Source organism: Xenopus laevis, chromosome 4S, assembly GCF_017654675.1.
Source record: "Xenopus laevis strain J_2021 chromosome 4S, Xenopus_laevis_v10.1, whole genome shotgun sequence".
Lineage (NCBI taxonomy): Eukaryota > Metazoa > Chordata > Amphibia > Anura > Pipidae > Xenopus > Xenopus laevis.
In genome coordinates this window covers 116,355,277-116,378,965 of record NC_054378.1, presented here as the reverse complement: position 1 = coordinate 116,378,965, position 23,689 = coordinate 116,355,277, and the positions used below count along the sequence as shown (strand labels likewise).

General features: G+C 43.0%; 1 long non-coding RNA gene across 1 annotated transcript; it reads left to right on the top strand.

Moving 5' to 3' along the window:
* The first annotated feature begins 4,141 nt into the window (after positions 1-4,141).
* Positions 4,142-19,257, top strand: LOC121393367. Its single transcript, XR_005961026.1, has 2 exons — positions 4,142-4,383; positions 18,975-19,257. It is a non-coding gene; the product is annotated as an uncharacterized LOC121393367 (long non-coding RNA).
* Positions 19,258-23,689: the final 4,432 nt, after the last annotated feature.

Genomic DNA, 23,689 nt, shown 5'->3' with positions numbered 1-23,689 from the left:
TCATAAGGAATTCCTGGATATTATTTAAATAAAGGCCAATAATAAACCACTGTTTGCTTTCATAAATCCTTGGATATTGGTTACCATTACATGTTGAGTCACGGAGCATTCTGTATACAAAATATTTAGCCGTCACGACTATAGAATGTACTGGAATTCTTCAGCGTCACCTCTAGGAATGTTATAAACAAATGTAATTATTTCATGCGTTACATTGTGTGCGCGGCCTCGTTGTATCAAGACAACAAAGATTAGGGTTACATTGTGACTTTAAACCCTTGTCACTGCCTTTGCCATGTACAGATGCTATAGAAAACATAGATTTCCACATCTGTCAGTCTGCAGACTGGTTTTGATATTAAATGTATAGCTTTTTCAATCATCTTTCTTAAGGTTAAGCCAATATTGGCATCTTATTGTATTATTCGAACAGGGGAAGAGCCAGAACAGAAAAACCACATCTGCCACCCAATGTGTGAGTGCAGCAGACAGAACTTCCCCTACACTCTTACGCTATTGTTTCCAAAATTTGAATATGTTGCACAAGGTAGATAGGATTGCAAAGAGTTACAATTGCAAGCTCCCCAGGCAAGGTTATCTGTGTAAGAACCTGTAGCTTTCTCACTGAACTAAAATAGCGGTGAACAATGCTTAGAACTATTGTCCAGGAACAAATGATAGTGTCATTATTATTCTGCAGTTTATGATCCGTCCATATAAGTTCCTGCCTTGTGAAGCTGATAATGTTTCCTATTGGGTTCATGTAATGCACATACTAGGGTCAGTTTCATCAGGTGCCAATTAACCAACCTACAGTATATGTTTTTGGATTCTGGAAGGCTCTCACTGAGCACTCAGTATGCACATAGACCTGGGGGCTCACTTTTAAGCCTACTTGCACCTTCCCTTCCCCAGTCAAACCAACTCCCTCCCACTCCTACCCAAATAAGGACTGGGAGAGTTGGAGATTTCGACAGTGCTCTGACTCTCCCGTCCAATCTCCAGCAGCATTCAGGGCTGCTGCATCAGGGACTCCGCAAACACCTCCCCAGGCCCCCTGCCACCTGAACGAGCCCCCTACACAAGCCACAATCACCCCTCCCCACTAGCACGTACCTGATGCCATGTATCAGTGAGTACCTGGGAGTCCAAGGAGCTCAAAAGTTCAGAAGGCCACAGGGAGCAGGTCTGGGCTGGTGGAGCCCATCTGGTGTCCCACTTGCCCAGTCCGACCCTGGTCCCCAGTGCATTATTTACCCAAGGGCAGCATGCCACCCCTACAATTTTGAAGCCATAGGTCGAGGACCTTGTGGTCTTCCCACAAATTCAAGCCCGGTGGGAGGAATCTGGACTGCCCAGAGGAAACCTACACAGACATAGGGATAACATTGAAACTCCAAACAAATGCAGGTATAGGACCTGTTATCCAGAATGCTTGGGACCTGGGGGTTTTCAGACAAGGATTATTTCCATTATTTGAATCTCCATACCTACTTAAAAATAATAAATAAACCTAAAAGGATTGTTTTGCCTCCACTAAGGATTCATTGTATCAAGTACAAAATATTGTTTTATTATTACAGAGAAAAAGGAAATCTTTTTTTTTTTTTTTAAAATTCGGTTCTTTAATTATAATGGAGTCTATGGGAGACAGCCTTCCACTGAAATTCAGAGCTTTCTGGAAAACAGGTTTCCATATAACGGCTTCCATACCTGTAGCTCCCTGGTTAGAATTAAACGAAGGACCCAAGCATTGCAAGATACCAGAGATAATTACTGAAAACAGAGCTTCCAGGCTGCCAAGTGTTCCCAATTTCCAAGGATAGTTTGCCTAAATATGCCTGAAATATGTATCATGTACCATGAAATCCACATCCTGCATGGCCAATATCGACTTGGAGACCACGGTCTTCCATATGCATCTAAATTAACTGCTAATTAGTTGCGCAGGATGCAGAATTCATATGTGTGAGGTTTGAAAGGGATGAGGTAGAAATCGCACAAATTGGTAAAACACAGTTATAGTCTAGTTACCTTTCTGTGATCCCAGGAAAGAATGTGATAACCTTGAAAGAAGAGTATTTTCTTGTATTGTTTCTCCCTTGGGGGCATCTTCAGAAGCAAAACACAACTCAGTTCTTTCATTGGGCCTCAACGAAGACTTTTTCCCCTGAAGAGTCACAGCAAATTGGACTGTACTGTCTGCTCTGCATTTGATTTATAACTTTTTGAGAGAAGCCCTCAGGAGGCAGCCAGCGGCCTTGTTACAAGGGGCAACAAAAAGCCACCTCTTGTAACTCTAAGAGCCCAATTCCTGGGTTTAAACTCAAATATTTGGCTCCGCAAGTGCAGAGTGCGCTATTGCACTCATTGCACTCATTGCACTAGGATGACCCAGGATCTACCCTGACTACAATAACTGGCATAAACAAGGTTAGCCTAAAACACAATAAAATCTTATATCATATAGGAAACACAGTAACCTAACTAGAGCACCCGGCACCCGGGTGCAGGCTGTGCAGCCAGGACGCACCCCTGAACGAAATTTTTGTGCTGGCCCTGGTGTGATCGCACCCCCCGCACCCCTGATAGTTCTGCCGCCAAACAAACCTGAAAATATTGGGGCCAGATTTCATTAGGGCTTTAGAAGACCTGTCAGAAAGCATCATACAGTAGTTTGTGAAACCGAGCTTTAGATTACTCTTATCTACAATAAGTTAATTTCTAGGTGAATGTGTGTTACAGGAAAATATTAACATGGCTTCCTTACATAACAAGTCTGGACCACCAGAGGCACTTCATCTCAAATTATTTGGAATGTGCAGAATGTCAGGATTGAACGTCTTTAAGTGAAATTGTAGGTTTCTGGTGATACCTCAGTAATACATTCCATGATATCTGCATGCATGATATTTATACATTAACGGTTTAGTGGAACAGCTTCTTGCATATTGCATGAAACCTTATGTTGGTTACTGGGAGTCGAGACTGAATAAAGGATAGAGGGCTTCTAAGGAAATGTCATTCTTTAAAATTGGATTTCATCCATTCAAGAATCTCATAGGAAATCAAATAGAGAGAGAAAAGCTTCTATATTTAAAAATATAAGTGCTAAACTAAAGTGCAACTGCAGTAGCAACCAATCAAGACTTTTTTTTAATTTTCTGCCTTGTAGTAGATGCTTCAAAACTTATTTCTGATTGGTTGCATTTGACAACTTCACTTACACACTTTAGCACCTGTGTTCATAAATCAGCCCCTATGAGGTTCACTCTTTGCCAACCTCTTTCCAACATGATCAAGAGGAAATCAAATGAGGCCCTGGTGCTAAGGTTCCCAACCTTTTTTACCCGTGAGCCACATTCAATTGTAAAAAGTTCCTTGGGGGTGACAAATAAGGGCTGTCATTGGCTATTGGAGGCTTTGCTTGCCAGTACATATGGTTTATGCAACTTTAACTTGCCTCCAAGCCAGGAATTCAAAAATAAGCACTTGGTTTCAGGCCACTGGGAGCAACAGACAAGGAGTTGATGATCAACATGTTGCTCACTAGCCACTGCTTGGGGATCACTGCCCTGATGGGGGAGCTACAATGTTTTAGAGTTGGCCGAGGCCATGTAATGCTGACCACAAACATGCTGATAGTGGCTGCTAACTCAAGCACTCTTGACTGAGTGCAGTTTATTGGTTTTATGGAGGAAAATGGTCCTTCCAGACTAATTTCCGACGTGGTCTAGTTGACCATGTACATGAGGATCAAGTAAGTTCTCTGACGAATTGGACCAAATAGAAGAGCATATGCGGAGCCTCACACACAGCACAGAGCGTGAATGATCAGAACAACGTCACTTCTTCATCTGCCAAGGCACCATCATGCATCGGCAGATGAATTGTTCAAACCTACCTGATCCAAGAACCAATCAATTTTAGTAGATCAGGAGGTCAGTATGAAAGTTGTAAAATTCCACTAGCTGGGAACAACGTCCATGATTTTTCTGCACTGCCTTTTGTTGAGCTGACTCATGAGATAAAGCCAACTTGGGCCATTGAATAAATTGTCAAAAACAAAAGAAGGAGTTTCATGTGCATGAGCAGCTTCATGCTGCTTGATCAGAGCATTTAATGTAACAGAGAGATTTAGGTTAATACAGAAGCGACGGGGCAGTTGAGCAGAAGAGAAGTAGCTCTGAATCTCAGTATATAAACCTACAGGAGGACATGAGCTGCAGCTTGTATTGTGTCTGACCTGATACTGTCACTGTGTGTAGCTGCAATAATATTCAGGGAATGTGCAACACATATTTTCTTCCTCATTTCTCAAATATGGAACAAACGTTCCTCTGGGCAATGGATACACCTGTACTTGCAGGCTTCAGGTCAAAGGTGAGTAGTACAGAACGCTAACGCTTTTATTCCTACTGAATTGGAAGAGACAAGGTATGTTGTTTGCCAGACAAAGCAGCTGTTTGCTGTCATTTAAAGGCTGTGAACCCTTTTTTTAATATATATATACTATACTGTATATATATATATACTATTTATACTACATATTTACCAGAATGCTTCATTGCTAAACTGCCAGCAGATCAGCAGAATAAAGCTTTTTGCAGGTGAGTTTCCTAAGAACTGGGGATGTCAGGGACGTGCTAAGGTGATATTTATATACAGATTGAGATTCAGATTAACACTAGGAAGTAGAGTTATTAAAATGTAAAAAAAAAATGGCCACAAATTAACATCAAAGAAGGTAAATTTTGATTAATTTGCTTAATGGGACTGGTAAGGGCTCTTACACACGGCCGTTCCGACCTGCGCTCCCCTGCGTTCCGTTTGTTGGCGTTCAGCCGCAGGGGAGCGCAGGAATAGACGCAAGTAATGATTTGAAATGGGGCTGTACTCACTCAGGCGCGTGTAGGCGCCGAACGCAGGAAAAATGCAGCATGTTGCGTCTGAACCTGCGTTCGGCGCCTACACGCGCCTGAGTGAGTACAGCCCCATTTCAAATCATTACTTGCGTCTATTCCTGCGCTCCCCTGCGGCTGAACGCCAACAAATGGAACGCAGGGGAGCGCAGGTTGGAACGGCCGTGTGTAAGAGCCCTAAACAGTTGCAAGGACATGTGAAATGAGGCAGCAAAATGTCTCATAATATAAGAAAGGAGGATATTTCATCCATCGGTCTGTTAGGGAAATGGAACACAGGACTACTTTAGGGGTCTTTAAGGGCTGTATGCTTTTAGCAGCACAGAAACTCATAACCACTGTGCCCAGGACAGACCCCCTTATGCTTTATTGCATGGCTGCCATCAATAATCATGGGACCCCTAACTACTTAGCAGGGCCCCAGTTATTAGTCTATTGGTCAACAGGGCCCTGTAGGCAGTGGGTTTTTTACGACACAGAATTCGACCCCACTGGAAAATAAAATGTCCTGTGCATCCGTGACCCATCCATTCCATCATTATCCTGCCCTTGTTCCACCCAAACCCCACCTACTCCATGACCTGCTAATCACACCATCCTGCAGGGGGGCCCTCTCTGCTACTGGCTCCCTGACTGGTGCACCCCCATATTCCTCTGATGGCAGCCATGCTTGTAAGTAAATCACCTGACATGCGCATTTGTCATTGCCTGTTAATTGGTTCAAATCTACTGGGGGGGGGTCTGCTTCAGGTGCTTCGGTGCTTTACAAGCTACTTAAAAATGTAAAACAGCCACTGTGCCACTGATTGGGGCACAGGCCCGGACTGGCAATCTGTGGGTTCTGGCAAATGCCAGAGGGGCTGCTATAAGGTGCCATAGAAAGTCACTATTTAGTGGGCTGGTGGGTGCTGTTTGAGCCTCTGTGTACCTGAAATGCCAGGGCCTATTTTAATTCTCAGTCCAGGCCTGTATGGGGCATTATGAACCCCTCTTTATCCTCTTGCCTGGCTATTTATATTCTCTGCACTACTTAAACAATGTAGCTGTCAGGGCCTGAAGGCTCCGATTAGATTTACGGACCAAGGGGACCTTGAGGCAGATGCCGATGGAGTAAGGAGTGCCAGCGAGCGCTCCTTACAGTAGTTAGGGTTTCACCAAATCCAGGATTCGGTTCAGGATTAGGCCAGGATTCAGCCTTTTTCAGCAGGATTTGGGCGAATCCTTCTGCACAGCTGAACCGAATCTGAATCCTAATTTGCATATGCAAATTAGGGGTGGGGAGGGATATCGCATGACTTTTTGTCACAAAACAAGGAAGTAAAAAATGTTTTCCCCTTCACACCACTAATTTGCATATGCAAATTAGGGTTCTAATTCGGTCCTGTATTCGGATGAATCTTTCGTGAAGGATTCAGGGGTTCAACTGAATCCAAAATAGTGGATTTGGTGCATCCCTAAATGTAGCAGAAGTCATCTGATTAACAAACCTATAGGAGAACTGACTTCAGATACATTGTTTCAAGAGCTAATCAAGTGCACAAATACTTAAAGCAGGGATCCCCAGCCTTTTTTACCCATGAGCCACATTCATATGGAAAAATAGTTGGAGGGCAACACAAGCACGGAAAAAAAGCTCATAGGGTGTGCCTAATAAGGGCACTGATTGCCTATTTGGTAGCTCCTCCGTGTATGTATAGCTGTATGCAGAAGGCCCCTGATTTTTGTTCCTTAAAAACATGCAGGGCTGGATTTACATAGTGGGCGCCCCTAGGCCCACTGCCGTTCGTCGCCCCTATCCCCTCCCCTTTAATAATCTGGACTGGAGCAATGGGGATTGGCGCACAGGAAATTTTCAAAAAATTACTATCTCCAGCGCATCCCCACTGTTTTTGAACCAATGTGGGTGTGGTTAGGCAGCATGCCACCTCCCCTAAAATCCTGAAACCCTAGGCCCCGGCCTAGGTGGCCTTTCCACAAATCCAGGCCTGAAAACATGCCTACAAGCCAGGAATTCAAAAATGGGCACATGATTTGAGGCCACTGGAAGCAACATAAAATGGGCAAATTTAAATCTGGGATGGCATCTTATCTGCCCTTATATGGCTCACTCCAACAGACCTACCCAACGGATAGTTGGCCACAAATCAGACAGATATCAAATTGATTGGTTTAAAAATCTTATTGGGGCGATGACTGCTTTGCCTCATTGATCTGGTCCTTGCCCCTATTTCCCACCTCAAAGTTTTAGGGGTCATCTATGTGGTTAATAATCACTTTCTACCCTAACCTTGGAGTTATCGTTATATATATTTATATTAAAAGCAATATAATATATTAAAAGGAATAGAAACTCAGAGTATGTGCATCAAAGAAGTTGGGAAGTACTTGGGGCTAAACTGAATCTTGACTATTAAAGGGTTGTGGTTGCCTTGGCTGGTACAAATGCCCAAAACACAAGTGCAGCTTTTCTAGCCTAATTCTTTGTTAAGCTTAATTTCGCCTTGAATGTGCATATAACATTATACCCACAGCAATGCTGAAAGGGTTAACTAAAAACCTATACATTAAACTAATCGGATTGGCAGCAATCCCTCTTCTGTAAATGTAATCCTCGCCCAGCACAACCCATCTCAGAATACAAATGCAGAATTCTGCCAGGCTTAAATGTGACACTTGCAGCCAGTGCATGACCCTGTAATTAAAGGGGTAGCAGACCCTGCGGCTGTAGGGGAAACCAGTGTGTAAAGGGTTCCCTGGACTGGAGTGATGTGTAAATTCAATAGATGGATGTGAAATAAGTCACATTCTGTAGAGTTTAGACTTACTTTTCTTCCAGTACTACAACTCCCAGAATCCTGCTTGATAAGATTAAAAGTATCAAAAGCTTTTGATTGCAGATAACTGCTTTATATTTAAACAGGAGGTGTGCCAATAATCTGCTCTTTCAATTGATTGGGAGGCCAATTTTAATTAAACAATGAAGTCATACAAAGAGGTATATGGGGATCTTGTGCATTCTCTGGAGTCTGGACCATAAAAATCTCTTGTTGGACGGTCCAGCTTTAAGGCTTATACACATGAACGCTTAATCCTGCGCTACCCTGCATTCCGTTTAAATGATTCAGCCACAGGGGAATACATGAAAAAATGCATGTTATTCATTTAAATGGCCCAATACTGGCACAGGCTCATGTAAGCACCTAACGCAGGTGGAACCCAGCATGTTGAATTCCACCTGTGTTACCAGCAGCAACCTTATTTAAAGCTGTTACTTTCAGCGGACACCTGGTAAAAATCCGGTGGGCCCCAGTCCTTGTGGGCCCGATGACCCAGACCCGAACCTGTCCACTGCCTGCATGGGCCTGCACTGCCTCCTGATCTTCCCCCTCTGGACCCAGATTGAGAGAAAAGATAAGTGTGGCAGGCTGGCAGCACAGGGGGCCCAGAGAGGGGTTGCAGCAGCATGGGGGCACCTGGAGGGGCTGTGGATGGGGGCCTAGAGGGGTGGTCCACCTGTTGGTGACCTATAACTCTCAGCAGCCCCCAACAACCAGTTTTCATTCACCAGTATCTGGAGGAAAAACAAAATGATTTGTGCAATTATTTTTAACAAAGCCCATTCTTTTCTGTTGTGCCTGTACCCACTGCACCACTTTGAACTGCCAAGTGCATGGATAATGTATAAAGCTTAAGGCTCTTACACACAGCAGTTTTTTTCCTGCGCTCCCCTGCGTTGCACTTTCTTCCGTTCAGCCGCAGGAGAGGACACACTCAATTATTGTGAAGGGGGCTGTACTCACACAGACGCATGTATGCAGTGAACGCAGGGGAAATGCAACATGCTGCGTCCCACCTGCATCTGCCGCTTACATGCGTCTGTGTGAGTACAGCCCCCTTCACAATAATTGAGTGCGTCTTCTCCTGCGGCTGAACGGAAGAAAGCGCAACGCAGGGGAGCGCAGTAAAAACGGCCGTGTTTAAGAGCCCTTATTCTTGTGTGGCCATATTGGTGCTATGGGGGAATTTCACGCAACTGTCCCTCTCACACACACACAACTTGTTACCAGCAGTATAATCATCAGTGAGAGTTGGCCTGCATGTGAACCATTGATCCCTATACAATCCAATATTTGCTGACAAAGAGAGAAATATAATTCTGCCAACGTCAGCAGGTACTAGAAAGATCCATCTGCTCCATAGGATAAGGTGCTGCTAATCTGGTCACCCCCACTGCATTCATTCTAATGAAACTGCCACAGACCTGCCTTCCCTAAATCCCCACGTCTGTGCAGGAATCTGACACTCAGGGAGTCTAGGGGGAGAGTCTGGGCCGACGGGGCCCAAAAGAGCCGGGGCCCAACTAGGGTTGCCACTAAGGTTGGCACCTTTTAAAAAAAAAAATACCGGCCAGTGGTGAGGGTGGATAATAAAGGGGCGGACCGTGAGGCAAAAGGGGTGGAGCCTGCGGTCAGCGACATAAAAAGGGGTGGAGCCACAGGGTAGCGCCGCAAATGGGCCGGAGCCACATCACAGAAGCCGAAGGAAATGTACGTTTTTACTGGAGGGCAAGGGCTTTTATAAAGGGTATTACAAATTACCTGTAGCTACATTGCCGGTAAATTTGTAATACCGGCCCGGCCCTGGCAGGTGTTTTAGCGGCTAGGCCGGTGATATACGGGCCGGATGGCAACGCTAGTTGCCACCTGTCTGGATTTCACCCGGACAGCCCAGTTTTTGGAAAGGCTGCCGGGGAGAAGAGTTACTGTCCGGATTTCCAAATTAGGAAATCCAGACAAGACATTGAAGTGAATGACATGGCGATCAACCAATGGCCAAGTCATCAGTCCTGCCCCAACATCACCACCCCCCCCGATGTCACCAGTCCCCCCCCACCCAACGTCACTGGTGTCACCCCCTACGTCACCAACCAACCCCTCCCTGTTTTCGTCAAGAAAAAAAGGTGGCAACCCTAAGCCCACTGGGTTTCTTCCTGATGTCCAGCCAACCCAGTCCAACCCTGCCTTCTTCTCCCAGGCCCAGCAACTCAAATAAAAATAAATATGAAAGGGATGGTTCACCTTTAAATTAACTAAAACATGTTTTAATATGTTATAAAATCACCAGTGTTACTTTACTCATCTTTCTATTCAGGCCTCTCCTATTCACATCCCAGTCTCTTATTCAAATCAATGCATGGTTGCTAGGGTGATTTGGATCCTAGCAACCAGATTGCTGAAACTGCAAACTGGAGAGCTGCGGCATAAAAATAATAATTCACAAACCACAAATAGTAAAAAAAGAAAACCAATTGCTAATTTTCTTAGGTTATCACCCTCTACACGTTGATGTTTGGTGGCTGAATAAAAGGGGATAATCCCCGACTGCACTAATCGGTGTGTGTGCGGATCCGTTTCTTTTAAACATTGGTTGCTAAGGGACCCGGCCGGGTCAACGGAAGGAACGCACCACCAGCTTGCAGGATTGGTGAACTACAGGTGTGCGGTAGGAGAATTACATTGTAATCTTTCTGTAATGTGGCACACTATGCTTTAAACCTTGTAACAAAAAAATTAAATAAAACCAATTGGAAGGGCTGGAGGGTCCCATTGGAACAGACCTTGGGTCGTACTGCAATTAAAATCATAACTAAGGGTATTACTTTTGGTTTAAAATATTGTTGCAACAGGCAGACAAGTGACAAGTACTGGGGGCAGCAACGTTCATTTTTTATCATTTTAAATATGAGACTTGGGGTGACTGAGGAGGCCATATGGGGGGCACAGGTGCAGTGTAGCTGACACATGCAGGATAATGGCTATTCTTTTGTTTGGATAGAGGCCTGTGTGGGCAAACAAAGGCCAGATGAATATCATTGCAGCCCCCATTCCTTGAAACAATTAACAGCTGAGTGAGTAGCGGGACTGTAAATTAGCATTTTAATGGGCTAATCTGCTGTTCAAAGGGTCAGGCTCCTATTGTAATTAGAAACACAACCTGATAAGAACTGATTACTTAACTGCCACAACCAACTTGGATGGAAGCACAACTTTTATTCTCTTATTGCTCTGCTGGGCCTGAGTGTGGTCATCTGAAGTTAGTATAATGGCACAATGGTGCTTGTTGGAACAACGTTTGGGGCAAATCTAATAGATGTAAAGGTTAATTTGCTGGTACAAAGCTCAATCATTCATGTATTTTACTGACGGTGTATTGCACTGCCCTGTCATTTTGTATTTACACCAATGAGAGAGAGAATCCTCCCTCCATCTCTTTAGGGTAAGGGCCCCAGCAACAAATCACCTCTTCTTCGGGGTGCGAATCTCACCGAACTGCCTTCCCCTACCTTCCTGCTGCTATAATGAAAAATCACCAGCGGGATGGCACTCGCACACAGGCAGATCCAGGGAGATTAGTCGCCAATCTCCCTGAATCTGCCCGTGTGTCCTTACCATTAGAACTAAACTCAACGACTCTCTCTTGGAGCACTCACACCTAACTAGGAACTGGCACTTACTGTATATTGGCAGTATCACCCACTGTAACCTACAGCACTTAATATCCTGCTATTTGTGTTTCTAAGTTACTCTCCCATTTAGAGTGTAAGCTCTACGAGAGAGACACCTCCATCCTCTTGTCTCCTTGACACTAAAGTCTTAATCTTAATTGTATCTGTACTTTGTATTTATCTATATTGTATTTTGAACTTATGCGGATTTATTTTTGTAATGACCCCGTTTGTTCTAATTTATTGTTCTGCCGTACAGTGCTTCGCTCTTGAATAGCGCTATATAAATAAAATATACATACATACAGTGCTACGCAATATGTTGGCGCTATATAAATACATGTTAATAATAATACATACAGTGCATATACAATGAGAGTAAAGATCAATATAAAGTGATAAGTGACATACAATAGAAATCTCAGCCACCACATGCCCCCCCCCAAAGCCTATACCCCTATAGGGGGGGGTCCAGATGGCCCTGGAACTGGGCCGGGCCCCTTCGAGAACTATAACAGGTGTAGTTGTTTTATTTTAATGTGCCAGCCTTTAGGGTAGAACTCCACGGTCGATTTTAAGTGTTATACTGTCCCTTCCAATATGCTGAGATGAATTACAAGAGTCACGTCGGATGCGCCGAATCTAAGGCAAGTAATAGGAATGTCAGACGTTGTTGCTGTGTGCATCCGACTGTTGGATGCGAACACTGCACGTTGCGTCTTCGTCCGTCGTATTGTGTCGGATACACACATCGACAACATCCGACATTCCTACTACTTACCTTAGATTCGGCGCATCCGACGTCTGCCTGAGATTCAGCTATCGCACTTAAAATCGATCATGGAGTTCTATCCTTAGGGCTCTTACTGACGAGCGTTTTTACCTGCGCTCCCCTGCGTTCCGTTTTTCTGCGTTCAGCCGCAGGGGAGCGCAGGAATAGACGCATTACATTTTTTCCAATGGGGCTGTACTCACACAGGCGCGTGTAGGGGCCGAACGCAGGAAAAATGCAGCATGTTGCGTCTCAACCTGCGTTTGGCGCCTACACGCGCCTGTGTGAGTACAGCCCCATTGGAAAAAATGTAATGCGTCTATTCCTGCGATCCCCTGCGGCTGAACGCAGAAAAACGGAGCGCAGGGGAGCGCAGGTAAAAACGCTCGTCAGTAAGAGCCCTTAATCAGAGGATTCATGACTTTCAGGTTTCCCAGTCAGGCACGGTAATCCCAGTGCATACCTGTAGGGCAACTCTTTTCTTTTTTTACTGAGAATATGGGTCATATTACCCCATACTGGCTCCTCTGGATTGTTGACACAGATAAAAAGACCAGGCCTGCAAGAGGTAAAAGCCAGTAAATAGGGAATAAGTGAGTAACCACATTCTTTACATAATACCCCCCTCCCATTAGACCAGGGATCCCCAACCTTTTCAACCCGTGAGCCACATTAAAATGTAAAAAGATTATGATAATTGGACAAATGCTACTCCTCCTAAAGAATTTAAATATATCAAGGCTTGGGAACGGGAGTTGAATTTAACTCTAGAAGAAGAAGACTGGTCTTCTATTTTTCTTAACATAGCTCACTGCTCCATTAGTTCGGATATTCAGGAAACTTCGGTATTTAGTTCCTGCACGTATAGCTAAATGGGTTCCATCCTATAATGCAAATTGTTTTCGGGGATGTCAAGATGTTGGTACAATGGCACATATTTGGTGGACTTGTCCTAAGGCTAGGAGATTGTGGTATAGAGTTTATGCTATGGTAGATAGTATTTTGGGTGTGACTCTCCCTAAAAACCCATGGGAAGCGTTGCTACATAAACAAATTGAGGGTATCCCAAAGAAAGAAATGCGCTTGATTACTTACATATTTAATGCAACTAAGCAAACTATAGCAGCTGCTTGGAAGTCTCCTTATCTGCAGATTACCAATGTTAAAGAACGGTTGATGAGAGTATGTCTCTATGAGAAATTAACAGCTCAATCCTTGGGAAGGTACAAACAATTTTTTGATATATGGCATCCTTGGCAAGTGTATTCTCAATCGGAAGACGGTTGATAATTCGCCCTTTGTATTATGTCGCCTGTTGCTGTTTGGTTACATTATTCATTGATTATTGATATTGATTGTACTGTGGAGAAAGATGTTCCCCCCTTTCCCCCCCCCTCCCCACTTTTTTCTTTTTTTTTTTTCTGTTTTTTGTTTTTTGTTTTTGATTATTTTTGACTATTTCCCTTTCCTTGATTTCTCATTGGTACATGTGAAATTGATGATCTTGATTGGGTATTGATATTGTGCTCTCATATTGCAATTTTGTACGCTGTGCGTTCTGCTGGACTGCCTTTATCTTGATTGTCTAAAGCTGTTTTTGGCACTGTGATAACTGTACTGTTAAAATCTGTTAATAAAAAATAAAAAAAAATGTAAAAAGAGTTGGGGAGCAACACAAACATGAAAACAGTTCCTGGGGTGCCAAACAAGGGCTGGTAGCCTGTAAGTGGCCTTTCAGCCTACAGGAGACTCTGTTTGGCAGTACAACTGGTTTTTATGCAGCCAAAAGTTGCCTCCAAGTCTGGAATTCAAAAATAAGCCCCTGCTTTGAGGCCACTGGGAGCAACATCCATGGGGTTGGTGAGTTACATGTTGCTCGCAAGCCACTGGTTAGGGATCACTCCATTAGATGGTGCCCCACATCTCTGCCCCTATTCTCTCAACGCCATTCCTGATAATAACCCTTTGCTGGCCTGGGTTACATTGCAGGGAACTGTGTCAGTGATCCTATGGCTGCAAAGGGCTTAACCCGTCATTTGCTTTGAAACCTAGAACCTATGAAGTCATTTGTACTGGATATTTTTAAAGCAGCGGAGATTTCATGGTGATCTCCCTGACACCCCTCCATGCCCCACTGCTGAGCTGCAGATTTGGTGAAACAGGTGCCTCCCCCCCACCTGTCCCCTCTGAATTATACTTTCAGCTGTGACCTGCGCCACATGTTGTGTGAGTAAGAAAGCCGGTGACGCCAGGCCTTTACTGACAGTTGCTAAGAATAGTTCTCCAGTGTCCCATTTCAGCCGTCTCTGCTGCATCAACCCAACCCCCCCATAAAAATCAGGACAGCAGAGGCTGAAAATCATCTCTGCCAGATGTACCACCCAATCCTATCTCATTAGGGGGTTAATTGGAGCAATGTCACAAATGAAAATAATCAGTACATGCCCACTGGGACACTTCAGTACCATTGTGCCTTTAAAAACATTTTTAATCATCGCCTAAAGGTTCAAAGGCAAAAATCAGCTTGGATTTAAAGTAATACAAATATAATGCAGTGTTGCCCTGCACTGGTAAAACTGATGTGTTTGCTTCAGAAACACTACTATTGTTTATATAAATAAGCTGCTGTGTAGCAATGGGGGCAGCCATTCAAGCACAGGATACACAGTAGATAACAGATAAGTACTACTATAGTTTATATAAACAAGCTGCTGTGTAGCCATGGGGGCAGCCATTCAAGCACAGGATACACAGTAGATAACAGATAAGTACTACTATTGTTTATATAAATAAGCTGCTGTGTAGCAATGGGGGCAGCCATTCAAAGTAGAAAAGGCTCAGGTTACACAGCAGATAAGCTCTGTAGAACATAATGGTGTTATCTGTTATCCACTAGTTAACCTGTGCCATATAGACTTTTTTTTCAATTTCCAGCATTGCTACATAGCAGCTTGTTTATATGAACTATAATAGAGTTTCTGAAGCAAACACACCAGTTTTACCAGTGCAGGGCAACACTACATGATATTTTTATTACTTTAAAACACTTAAATTTTTTGGTGTTACCGTTCCTTTAAAGGACCAGTAACATCAAAAAAAAATTTACAAAAATTAGTTAAAAAAAGACAAATTAAACTTTTAATACATAACCTACCGAAACTCCGCTTGCGCTCCTCTTCAGAAAAGGCGATCCATCGTGCGGCGCTCAATTTCTCCTCCCTGCCTTCCTTATAGGAGATAGCCAGGGAGGAGAAATTGAACGCCGCACGAAGGATCGTCGCCCTGTCGCCTTTTCTGAAGAGGAGCGCAAGTGGCAGGCCTGGACTGGGAGTCAAAATAGGCCCTGCCAAGTACACAGAGACCCAAACAGCCCCCTACCAGCCCACTATATGGTAACTTTCTATGGAACCATTCAGCAGCCCCTCTGGCATTTGCCAGAACCCACAGATTGCCAGTCCGGGCCTGGCAAGCGGAGTTTCGGTAAGTTATTTCATAATAAAGGCTTTGTGATTTTAAAGTTTAATTTGTTCTGGTTGGTTTTTTTTTTTAATGTATAGTAACAAATTTTTCAGACATGGAGCATTTTGACACTAAGCAGCAATGATGTTGCCATTTTAACAGTTAAAGAGGTGGGTCACCTTTGAGTTAAGTTTTAGGGCAGTTTTTGTAAAAAAACAAATAATGAAGAGCAACTGAAAAGCTGCTTAGAATTGTCAATTCTATAACATACTAAGGGCTCTTACAGACGAGCGTTTTTAGTTGCGCTCCCCTGCGTTCCGGTTTCATGCGTTCAGCCGCAGGGGAGCGCAGGAGTAGACGCACTGAATTCTTTTTAATGGGGCTGTACTCACACAGACGCATGTAAGCGCTGAACGAAGTTGGGACGCAGCATGTTGCCTTTTTCCTGTGTTCGGCGCTTACATGCATCTGTGTGAGTACAGCCCCATTGAAAATAATTCAGTGTGTCTACTCCTGCGCTCCCCTGCGGCTGAACGCATGAACGCAGGGGAGCGCAGCTAAAAACGCTCGTCTGTAAGAGCCCTTAGTATGTTATAGAATTGACAATTCTAAGCAGCTTTTCAGTTGCTCTTCATTATTTGTTTTTTACAGTTTTTTAAGTATTTACTGTCTTCTTCTGACTTTCTCCAGCTTTCACTGACCCCATCTAAAATCAATTGCTCTGTAAGGCTACACATTTATTGTTCTGAATACTTTTTATTACTTGTCTTTCCATTCACATCCGCTCTAGGGGTGGACGAATTTTTTCACCTTTTTTCACGCCCATAGACTTGTATAGCGGCGTGCGTCAAAAAAAAAATCAACATTTTTCTGAAGCCTATAGACTTTAATGGGCGTCTGCGACATTTTGCTGGTGGCGAATTTTTGGCGAAACAAAACGGGTCAAATTCGCCCATCCCTACCCTCTCCTATATTCCAGTCTCTTATCTAAATCAGTGCATGGTTGCTAGGGTGATTTGGACCCTAGCAACCAGATTGCTGAAGACTAAAAAGCTAATAAAAAATAATATCAGACTATCACTCTCTACGCCATACTTAAAATTAATTTAAACATGAACAACCCCTTTAAACATTTTTTAAAAATCTAAATGCACAGAAAGTATAGAAAACTGAGTGGAGGTGGGAGATAGCAAAAAAAAAAAAAAAAAAGAATTCATGTTTTAGGTATTTGTTCCAACCACCGCCCTCCCACCTTCTGCTTGGAAGTGAGGTTAACGCAGGCCATTTTGGGTTCACTTCAATGGAATTCCAGGCATTCCTTTCTCAAATTACAGCCATTCTCATGCAGCTTCATCTGTCCCCATTACCACAGTCGATATTCCTGGGATTTCACATCCATTCCATTTTGAATAGAGTTTGTTTTTATTATCAACACAACAATTATATAGTTACTGCAAGGAAATAAAAATAAAAAGCAGCTTAAAAATCCACCTTTTTGGTGTTACACATTAATATCATGCTAACCAACTCGCTGAAATATAAACATTTATAATAATGGTTTTAATGTGAAAGCAGTTTATATTCTCTGCACTTCTGGATCTGATTCTTGAAACGATGTAGCAGAAGACAATTGATTAACAGACTTTGAAGAGAACTGACCTCTGCTACATTGTTTTTAAACAAAAATTACTGAAACCGTTGAATTTTTTTTCATTGTGCATGGGCAAACTATTAAACTATTATAGGTAGTTGGAATCAGGGGTTGCAAATAAATTGGTGGAGATGCAAGGTGCTACTCAGACCACATATGGGGTTAATAACACAAGGGATCATTTACCATGCACTATGCAGTGCACAAAAAAATAAAAAAGCAGCATATAAATACAGCCAGCAACGGATTTCCAAATGATGCACCCCTAGGCTGGCCAGCTCCTGCGCCCCCTCTCCCCAACTCATGCATTTTGTGCGCCCACTTGTTCTGGTTGGCTCCTCTGCTCCACTTGCAACTCTTATAAGTTCCAGCACTCAAGGTTGTCCTGTAGAATCCAGGAAATATAAATGCGACAGGGTGGCATCCCGCCCCTAAAAATGTACTGCCCTGTGGCCTTCCCATAAATCTAGTCCTGAATACAGCACTCAGAGACCTTTGGCATGCCCCTTGATTCCAAGAGGGACAGACAGTGAGAGGCATGTAGGTGTGACTCCACCCACCCCCTAACTTGGCCAAGTTAGGACGTGGCACATCGGGGCTGCTCCTCCTGACGCATCTTACTTCAGGGTGCAAGTGCTTCTTAAAGGACAAATAAAGCCTAACTGAAGAAGTAGGGTAGAAATGTTGTACATTTTGTTTTCTGCTTCTGTACCAGCCCAAGGCAACCACAGCCCTTTAGCAGTAAAGATCTGTGTCTCCAAAGATGCCCCAGTAGCTCCCCATCTTCTTTTCTGCTGATTCACTGCACATGCTCTGTGCTGCTGTCACTTACTGAGCTTAGGGACCCACTCACAATATACAGTACACATAGAATAGAAATCTCACAATATAAGGCTGATTAGTAATTAATACAGATAATTACTACATGGCAGCACAGAAACCAGTGCAATTAGCACCAGAATTTAATAATTAGCCGGATTTGCATAATGGGCTCTCCTAAGCCCACTGCCGTTTGTCGCCCCTGCCCCCCTTTTTTTCATGCAAATTTTCATCATCTGGACCAATGTGGGTGTGGTTGGGCAGCATGCCGACCCCCTAAAATCCTACCGCCCTAGCCCCTGGCCTAGGTGGCCTTTCCACAAATCTGGGCCCGGTAGCATCATCTTATTTTACAGTCCAACCTAATTTTCTGCTGGATAATTAGTGACGAGCCCTAAGCTTAGCTTCTCAACAGCTGCTCAGAGCCCACTGAGCATGTGAGTGTCACAGACACTTTCCAAGATGGTGACCCCCTGTGACAAGTTTGAAGTCCTGGATCATTGCTGCTATTGACAAGCTGAAACTTTAGACTGAGGCAATAAGTTCAGTATGTGAAATATGACATTTTTAGCTACATTCATTTCTAGGGGTTAGTTCTCCTTTAAGTGAGCATTAAGGGGTGTGCACTTGGGCCCCAGGGTATGTTAAATTAATTATATCGCGTTAGCTGATAGTTTTGTTACTTAGGGTTGCCACTTTTCTGTAACATATTTCATGTATTAGCTGACCCAGCAAATGGGTCCCAGGTAACAGGGGGCCCTGGGTGGAAATAACAACCCTGTGGTCTACATATACAATTAGAACTATAATTGATGTGTTTGTGATTTCTTTTCACCAAACTTACAGCTCCTGCATATTATGGGATACTAAAGTAGCCAAGGAACGATGGGATCTACAGCAAGGAGCTGGTCATCTGTATAAACGAACAGCAAAATGGAAGGTGAGATGCCAGTGAGGTCACCAACATGAGAATCCATTCAGCAGCTTGTGGAGTTGTAATATAATGTTTCACATGGAGCTGATAGGAAACCTGGTATTCTACTTTATAAAAAAGCAACCCTGTACTTTTAATTGGACAATTCTGGGAAACTGAGTAGAGCCGTTAAAATAAAAAGTTACATTTCTCTAACCTGACGAGTGTGGAGGTTAAGGAGTTTACCTCCCTGTGACTATTCATTAACCTTTGGGTGCAGATGGCTGTCAACATCTCATGCTCACGTGATCAGGAATAATTGGTCACATTTGTGATGCCACTGCCAGGAGGTCACGCTTTTTCCTTTCAGACCAGAGATGGAACCAAAGGGGCCTCCCATCCAGCCCCATACTACTTATAACGTCTGCATATTGTATTTATTGTTAATGATGGTCCAAATTAATATCTTTCAGTAAAAGTAAGATATCCTTCTACTGGGGCACAGTGCAGTATCCTCATTAAAGGGGACCCGTCACCCAAAAAAATTATTTCAAATCCTATTTTATCATGTTAGTCAAGCAAAATGAACTTTAATTACACAATATAAATTATGTTTCCATCAGTCTGGGACTCATAATTATAGCAAGCAGGCAGGAGCCATTTTGTGGACACTGTTATTAAGACAAGTCTTGTATCATCTCAGACTCTTGTTTGTGCACCAGAATGGGGGACCTGATGTCCATCCCCATGCCCTGGCTACACAATTAAATGGTTAAGAGAACTGGGGGAATGTAGGGAGAGCAGTGACATCTAGGAAGTGCTGAATGGAAAGTGAAAGTAATTGCTTGCCCCGCCTCTATGCCTAGGCATAGAGGAGGGGCAGACAATATTTGATTGACAGCTGAGATTTTTAAATGAGTTTACAACAGCTATGAATGCTTTAATAAAAAAATTTGGATTTCATATTTAATTTGAAAAGGACTTATATTATACAGATTTTTAGGTCTGGGTGACGTGTCCACTTTAATAAGAGGGCTCTATTGTGCTCTCATAACTACTTGTTGGTCTACTTATGGACATATCTGGCCCATAATGTTCCTTTCATTTGTTGTAAAATGTGTCTCATTCCCAGTAAGACCCATAGAAGGATGGGCTATAACTGAGAATAAAGGGGCCACCTGGTTCAGACCTTCCTTACATAGATAAAACTTATTCCAAATCCTGCCAATATAGCGGCAACACAGGGCTGCACAGGGAATTTTGCCACAGATTCAATTTTCAAATTCTTTCACTGGGAAATCCCGGATACAAAAATAATCTGTAGGTGGTGTCCGATTTTCCAGTCATTGCTCGCTAAACCCTATCTGCCATTCCATGTTCTTCCTTGATTATTTGGCCACAGGGGTCAGGGTATCCTTCAAATCTATTGATGATATTTCCTATGCAATATAGTGGCTCCCAAACCCTTAAGGGAGGAGGAGTGGGTTATAAATGAACCATAATCTATGGTTAAATGTTTGACTGGACATTCATAGGAAATAAAATGAGTAGAATGCATTTTCCTCTTAAGAACACACTAATGGGATGGTTCCGTTCAAACACATTATCTGCTGTCTCCGAGCTCTCAATCACTAAAACCGCTAAAGTAACTGGAAATTAAGGTATTTTTCCCTTGCACACCACTATTCTTAACTTGGAAATATATTCTTGGGTTTTGCAGATATTCAATAAGTGAAGCCTTTTATGGGTACAACTGTAGTCACAAAGCCTGGGAAGAAATTCTATTTTCATTTGGACCTCATTGTCATTTCTTACAGAGGCATGGAACTGACATTGCAGTGGACGTCTGGACTGGGATTCAAAATAAATAGGTCCTGGCACATCAAGCAAACAAAGGCCCAAAAAGCACCCTGCCAGCTCACTAAATAGTAAAAAATGTTGACTGTATATGGTATTGATCCCCAACCAGTGGCTCATGAGTAACATGTTGCTCACCAACGCCTTGGATGTTGCTCCCTGTGGTCTCAAAGCAGGTGCTTATTTTTGAATTCAAGGCTTGGAGGCAAGTTGTATAAAAACCAGGTTTACAGCCAAACAGAACCTCCTGTAGGCTTCCAGTCCACATAGGGGCTACCATATAACAACTTTGTTGGCACCCCAGGGACATTTTTCAAGTTTGTGTTTCTTCCCAACTCTTCTTACATTTGAGTGTGGATAGGGTGCAGGCTGTCAGACCTTTACATCATGTATCAGGTTGAGTAGAGAATGGTGCCCTACTTCTGTCCTATCAGTTTTAACCTTTCTTCCAGCCCTTCACCTGCCTGATGTTACTACTACTATATATATAGTTTATTTGAGTGTATAGAGGGGTCAGTTTGTGTATGTATTGGTTCTGGGTTTCATTTGGAAAGGTTGATCTTGATGAACCTTGGTCTTTTTTCAACCGATTTAAAGGGGTTGTTCACCTTCCAAACACTTTTTTCAATTTAGTTGTTTTTAGATTGTTCCCTAGAAATAATGACTTTTTCCAATTACTTTCCATTATTTATTTTTTACGTTTTTTCCAAAATCTAAGTTTAAAGTTGAATGTTCCTGTCTCTGGTGTTTCAGTCTGGCAGCTCAGTAATTCAGGTGCAGATTCTGAACTGTTACAATTTTGCAACATTTAGTTGATACATTTCTCAGCAGCATCTCTGGAGTATTAGCAACAATTGTATCAATTCTAACAGCTGCCTGTAATGAAACCCAGAGATTCTGCTCAGCAGGGACAAAGATAAGAAATGTATCAACTAAATGTATCAATTTAGAACTGTTTACAGGATCGGCGACCCCCCCTCCCAGAGCTGCTTCAGAAGGAGAGAAATTACACTTTATACTTCAATATTAGAAAAACCGTGACACATAGAAAATAGAAAGTCATTGGAAAAAGTCGTTATTTCTGGTGATCTATCTGATAACAACTAGTTGTTTGAAGGTGAACAACCCCTTTAACTATGTAACTATGTAACATTCATGATGATGTTTTAAGCAGTTTAAGGTGGAGGTCCCCAACCTTTTTTTCCCTGTGAGCCACATTCAAATGTAAAGAGAGTGAGTGAACAACACAAGCATGAAAATGGTTCCAGGGGGATGACAAAAAGAGCTGTTGGCTATTTGGTAGCCTCTATGTGGACTGGCAGACTACAGGAGACTCTCTCTGGCTATAAACCAAAGTTTGCTTCTAAACATGGAATTCAAAAATAAGAACCTACTATGAAGCCACTGGGAGCAGGTCTGGACTGAGAATTAAAATAGGCCCTGGCATTTCAGGTACACAGAGGCCCAATCAGCCCACACAAAGGCCCAAACAGGCACCACCAGCCCACTAAATACTGACTTGCACCTTATAGCAGCCCCTCTGGCATTTGCCAGAACCCACAGATTGCCAGTCCGGGCCTGACTGGGAGCAACATACAAGGAGTTGGTGAGCAAACATGTTGCTCACAAGCCATTGGTTGGGGATCACTGAGTTTAAGGCTGCAGGCAAGTAGCCACCTGAGTAGATAGGTAGCAAAACCCTACCCATAGATGGCCACATCTCATCTGGTTGAATATAAAGTGCTGTGGGATACCCAGTATCAACCACTGCTTCACTTGGATGGGGTTACCCAAGCTTTCTATGTAAATGAATGGGAGGCAGTTTGAGGGGAGCAGCAATGTTTTGATGGCCACCACAAATAGTTGAGATTCTCCTAGTCCTGTTTACAAAGCAGCAGTGCTGTCCAGCTTTATGGCAAAGATTCAATGTGTGCATAAAAATGAGGTGTACTAGAATTACTTTAAAATGCTGATTATTTGGGTAGTATTCGGCACATGAGAGCATTCTTGCAGAAAGAGATAGGTCTATAGTATGGGACAAGGAAATTAAGTTGCAGACACAAAAGGGCCAAACGTATCAAATGAAGGAATAAAATAGTGACATAGTGGCATATAAAACTTAAGTGATTATAGAATGTATCCCTGGCCTGGTCTTGCTGTCCCAAACATGACGAATAAGCTGCATGTTCCTCTCACACGGGACCCACACAAGCTGCTTGTGGCTTTTGTTTCCACTGAGAAGATCAAAGACAAGGGAATTGTTCACACAGAGTTGATGGGAATCTCGGCCTTCTGCACAAATTAAAAAGGGGGGGGAGTGAGCATTCTTTCCGCTTAACTGGAAATATCTGGGATTGATGCAGAGTCATTTAAAGGAAAACAAAAAAGCTTTGCTATTAAAGGCAAAGTAACATTTCAGCTACATTTCTCTAATTTGACAAGTGTTAGTTTACTTCCATGTCAGGATTCATGAACCCATCCGTCCCATCTTACTGGTCACGTGATCGCACCTAATTGATCACATTTCTTATGCCTCTGCCTGGAGCTTTTTCTGTTCACTTGCAAATGAAATCTTAAGGGAAGTTTCACCTGAAAAAAGAATTTGAGAGTTAAGAATAGTGGTTCAAGCTTACAAGAGTATGTCAGGGGACAAAAACATTAAAAAAACTCTGAAAAAATGTGTTCATTACGCCAATTTTATGATCACACCCCCTAATTGCCATGTCCATGTTACAAAATTTAGCAGATTATGAAAGTTTGAACACATTTCTGGGAGTTTTAGGGCCATGGT